Source organism: Oreochromis aureus, linkage group 16 (genome assembly GCF_013358895.1).
Source record: "Oreochromis aureus strain Israel breed Guangdong linkage group 16, ZZ_aureus, whole genome shotgun sequence".
NCBI classification, from domain to species: Eukaryota; Metazoa; Chordata; class Actinopteri; order Cichliformes; family Cichlidae; genus Oreochromis; species Oreochromis aureus.
In genome coordinates this window covers 4,166,014-4,172,013 of record NC_052957.1, presented here as the reverse complement: position 1 = coordinate 4,172,013, position 6,000 = coordinate 4,166,014, and positions in this window count along the sequence as shown.

Genomic DNA, 6,000 nt, shown 5'->3' with positions numbered 1-6,000 from the left:
TATATGTCCTCCAAACCAGACTAAGGTGCAAACAGAATCTGTTAAAGGAGAGTATGCACAAGCACACATGGAGATAACTGCCTGATAAGTGATACTCCCATAACATTTTTTGCACTCATAGTAAAACAAAACCTTTCCCCTCAATTATTTCAAATGATGAAATATGCACACAGCTGCACTTTTTTCTAAAAGAAATCACATTTATTACAATTAACTTCTTATTTTTCCCCTAGACAGCCATACCCCACCTGAAATGGGTCTATACCCACAGTTGAAGTATCACTGAGGTTGGCAGTATAATTACAGTGTTCATTGATTGATCATTTTCATCCTGACTTCATAAAAACAGCTAAAGACAATTGTTCCTCTGTAAAATTCCTGATAGGCCTCACTAGTTAGTAATGACTTTCAGAGTTAGTCTTTTTTTTAACGTGAATTATCCATAAAATACAGCCTGTCAGGAAAGCAAAGGAAGGAATATTTCTTTTTAAAAGGCAGATTTGCATATCAGAGAAACAGAAACTCTTTTTTTCCAAGTTCCTAGCTGCAAGTTTTTTCAGTGAGTAACTTTCCTTCGGTTCAGCAACTTATGACTCATGCATCTTCCAGTGTTGTTATGCAAAGGAAGGATTTCTTCAGGGTAAGAGCAGTGAGCCCAGCTCTCAGTTCCTTGTAAATATGTAAGTAATCCACCAAAATTAACAACTAGTGACAAATCAGTTTTAGCTCAAATAAAAAATAAAATATGCTTAAGATTTTAATCAAAACAATTATTAAAATGCAGTTGAACAAGTGCTGGAAATCTTCGAGTGCCTTAAATGATGCCTGACTGTTAACTAAATTTTTCCACTAGGCCACGAAGTGTCGTAGATTAACAATATAACACAAACCTGAACCACCTGTTTTGTTAGGAAGACACAGAAGCTGTTGTTTCAGGACAGAAATCCAGGACAGATAATCATCTGTGGATCCCGCCATCACTACACCCAGCCCCTGATACCCTAACCACCACCATCTGCTCCGGGGGTAGGGCTGTCTGTTTCCATGGCAACTCAGTACCCCTCCTCCTCCTTCTTTTTGTGTCCCACGTGCAGTCTGTTCCAACTGTAACCCGACCATGCTGCCGAGGCGTGCTGCTGTTGACTATATGACAGAGACAGGAGGTTTCATAATGGGATTTGTGTTTTCAGGAATTTTATGTTTGGTAATTTCCCCTCGAAAAAAGATTCTGGAAAGATTTAGATTAAAAAAAAGAAAGAAGAAAAACCTGAGAAAGAGCCACACTTTGAGAACATCACTCACCCTCCCCCCAAAGCAAGAGAAGGTGACCTCGCAAATAAAACCCAGCCACCCCCACTTTTACCATCCAGGGTGCTTGGTCACTCTTCCCCCCACCCCCCAAAAATGTATTGTTCTAAAACTGAGATTAGAGGAACAGATAGGAGCTGCGTACCTGTGAGGAAGTAAGCAGTAATTGTGAAGACAAATGCTCAGACGCCACAAAAATCAATAAACACGTGAAAGGAAAACCATGTTAAAGCTACGCATTCCTTAAAAATGAATACAATTACAACACATTGATCTAATTGAATTAATGAGATGAAAATTCTAGGGCATAAGACATATTTTTTAGCACACGCTGATTACTTCCAGTCAGCCTCAAGAGTGAGGCCAACTTTTTTTTTCTTCTTTTTTAATTCCAAAAGCAATTTGTGGCCATGGGTGCTGTAACTACATTTGGCCTGGCACTAACAGCTCTGGTTATTTTTTGCACTGCATGGGGCTGCAGGTGTGATATACAGCACAGTTTTAGGCCTGTCTGCATATTTTTCTCCTTTTTTTTTTTTCATTGGTTGTACACATGCACGCATATAAGATGTTGATGTGCACAACTGTAAACTTTTAAAATGCCTGTCTGCTGCTAATAAGCTCAGTCATTCTGTTACTGATGCATTATTAGGTGGAGTGGAAGTGAGTTACTCTGATCTGAGGCAGAACCTTATTAGGCACTATTTGGGATACACTGGGTCCTAAACAACACACAGATGGAAAGTATTAGTCTTCTTGGCAGGAAGCTCCACTTCCCTGTTGTACTGTGAATTAAAATATTACAGCTAGGACTCTGGGTACTGCTGGAATGAATTATTCTGGGTCATTTTAAGTAAGTGCCCAAAACCTCACAGGTGCAGGTGGATCGGCTACCTGAAGAAAGTTTCAGAGAGTATGAAAGAGAGTGCAAAGCAGTGAATTAATCCTTGCCATTTCTTAATTATTGGAAGAAAACGAAAGAGGTTACACAGCTGACAGTCAGGCTGCAGGAGACTGGAATTCTTCTCTGGGCCACAATGAAGACAGGGTGGTTATTTTTCCAAAGTCATGCTGGTTGGTTGCCACGTTAACCCTGCGCTAATGCCATTTCATAAAATGAGTCGCGCCCTTGTGCTTTTTTCTGTGTATGTGTGTGTGTGTGTGTTGTAGCTGGGAGACAGCCACAAGAATGCGATTTAAAAAATGAAAACCAGCAAGAGCGTGCAGCAAGCAAAACTCTTAACAAGACCTTAATATGGTGTGGTTCTGTGTGCTTCTGTGGTTCATCTGCTCTGCCAGGGTGGTGCTAATGCAGAGGGAAAGGGAATCCCTTATCTGGATGTCTAATAAGATGGTTAACTGCACATATGTTATCTAAAAGTTAAATAAGGAAATACAGTTTATCAGCACACCCTACCGAATGAGACATGTTTTTTCTACTAAAACTGCCAAAAGAGGAACATTATGGCTCACCAAGTTGAACTTACACAAGTGTTCAAGCACAAAACCAGTCTGGGTTGACCCTTTCATCAAAAGTGTATGTGCGTGTGTGCGTTTGTGGCAGGAAAGCAAATATCACAAGAGTATGATTCAGAGTGACTCAGGTTCTGAGGCAAACAAGAGGGCAAGTCTTGAGCAAAGCCCTTTCACATTTTTAGTTGAATATTATGTTGCAACACCACATCCAAAAGACCGGATGCATGTGCGTGCGTGTGACTGCGTGTGTGTGTTTTAGTTTGTTTTTTTTTAGATTTTTAGCAAAGCCAGTGGACAGACGCACAGCCCAACAACAGTGATAAACAAGTGGTGTAAGACCTTGTCCACAAGGGTGTGGATTAATTACTTAGAGCTATTTGTGTTTTTTTAAAAACCATGTGGCCCACACTGTAACAGCAGTACAACACAGGAATGTTCAAGTCTCCCCCGCTGGGTAATCAAAGGCCACTTGAGCAAGCAGCTTTAAGCCATAAATCAAGATCTGCTCTGAGACCAGTTTCTCCATCCACAGAGAAAGTGCTGACAAACACTTTTTTTCTACACTGTTTCTGAAAAGTTCAGTTTCTACAGGCAAACACGGCAGCAGACGTTTGACGTGGATGGAAAAATGTCTAGTTTGTATGTGCCAACTTGTAGGATGTATTCCAACCAGTGCTACTCTGGTTTTGTTGCATTGTTATTTTATTTTGACTTTTAGTTCTTAATTACGTTTAGTTTCTGTAAGTTTCCAGACTGGGTTTTATCTTGCTTCATTTTAGTTTTTATTTTTGAAAATGTTCAGTTTCAGTTTATTTTTATTAGTTTAAGTGTTATTTTTTTGCTTTTAAATTGTTATTGCATGGAGAGCATTTAGCAGGGGTGTGATTTGGGAAAATAAGGACAGGTATTACAATAGAAACACAGAACAAAAGAGCAGTGGACATACATGTTCATCAGTACCTAGGAAGCAACACTGTTTTTCAGATTAAAGATACTAAAACTTAAAAAAAAATCCTCTACATATTTGTTTATTTACAAATTTCTTTCACTTAGCGTAATCTTTAAGTCTAGTTTTATTTTTATTTGAGTTAACCGTGATGTTTTTCAGTTTTCAGTTTGAGTTCACTATAATAACCTTCATCCTAACAGCACTGAGTAAAGTTACTTTAAAAGTGCTTTGATACATTTCAAAGCTGATCAGTTACATAACTACATTACCTGCTGTTACCAATTCAAAAGGACCTTTGAACTGGGTCTGTGCGTGTTGATGATACGTGTTGAGAGGATGTACATCCTAGTCCAGATTTACCTCTAATTCATTGTCTTTAACTCATGTGGTAGAGCTCATATTGGTAGCATCACTCCTAGTGCAGAACCAGCAGCAAGCTTACTAATTTACAGCAAAGTGACAGCTTCAGTTAAGCTGACAACGAACTGTTGTAGCTCCCTAACAGGCCTCATTTCCTGTGTTGTGGCAGTGTTGTTGGCTTGCAGATGCTTCTTTAAACTGTGACAAGGAGCTCTCAGCACCTAGCAGACTTATTGTCACCCAGATACTAAATCCAAATACTTTCACAGTGTTCTTTGCTATCATGCCAGCTGACCGGACAGGAGTGAACACCCATCTGAATGCCAAGGAGCTGAACAGAGACAGGCACACTGCAAATGTGCCAGTGATTTAACAGATACTGGTGCTTTCTGTTGATGCAGACATGCATGTTTGCTTAACAAGAAGACAAGCATCAGCTCGTGGTCTGAAGGGGCCATGAGGCCAGGCTTCCTAGCCTCCACATTATCTCTCACTGTCATTTGCACTGTGGTTTTCCAGAGCACCCCACATTACACCCCATGAATAAAAGCATGCTTGTGGTTCACAATAGAGCTCGGTCTGCACCATGAAAAGGGGGAAGGGCTTTGCATTCCTCCAGTGACCTCCTGTTTGCAGCAGATATAAGTCCTTCTCCTTGTATGCTCTCACCAACGATGGGCGATTATCAAAGAGATAAGACGACGCCCAACTGTCCCCCAGGCTCACGGTGCATTCACAGCATCAATGCAGAAAGTAGAGTAGATGTGCTTTGTCTGCATTTTTCTCTGGAGAGGTGCGGTGAAGCGATGAAGAGCGGCATTTCAGGGAATCCAGGGAGAACAATGTCATCATTCAGTTTGAGTGACTATCTTGGCAGACTGATGCTGACTGGATGCTTGCGATATTTAATCTGGGTGACCGTGCATACCTCGTTTATGTCCCTTCTCTATTGAAAGTGCAGCATCAGCCAACTGCAAATTCAGCTCTTACAGTTTGATTAAGTGCAAGCCAATAATGCGTGGTGGGTGTCTCATTTTTCCCTCAGAATAAGAACATTTAGAGCCAGTGTCAGATTAGTGCACACAGAAGGTCTTGATTTAAACACAACATGGCCTAAAAAGCGTTAACTCTCCTTTTACGTCGACTAATCGATGTTGTTTACTGTGGGATGTGGGTTCAAAGAAGTGTGGAAGGAGGGCTCAGGAAACACATGTTGTTCTTAGCAAAGAAAGTGTGACACAAAGGAAGGGGGCTTATGACAGCAACAACTTCCGAACGCTGGCATCAGCAGGAAGAGGTGCACCCACTCTCAGCAGGCTGTATTGTTCTAGAAAAACAATGGTTGACAGCTGCTTTATGGCTTGATGCCACTTTTTTCATGGCATACTGCGACACTGCTGCTGGAACCTCTAATGTATGAAGGATACCAGTTATGCTATATTTTCCATAGTCCATATGACAAATATAGTCCATATTCAGCCCTAACGGCCAATGGAAGAAGGAGAAGTAAAACTCATGAATGAAAGAAACTTTCTGAGAAGACCTAGGATTTTGTCCCCAAGCCCCTTTTTATTCTGTCTCTTTATTAAAGTGAAGATGAAGCATTCAGCTCTATCTGCCCTCAGATGCTGACGCTGGGTTTGTCCTCCATTAGTAATTGCCTGTGGCGTAAGAAGAATCCACAGTCAGTGGCAGAATGTCAGCTTATAGGCTGCTGAGACACAGAGTCCAGAGAGTTTGCGTCAGTTCACAAATTTACAGACTTTTTACGTAATTGCGCTGTGAAAAAAATGTATTTGTGTTTGGTCTGCTACACAACATTAGGTCCAGATGTTAGTTGTGAAACTCGCAATGGCAGTGTTTTCTAAGCATCACAAGTTTTAGTGACACATTGCCAAAAATTGTAT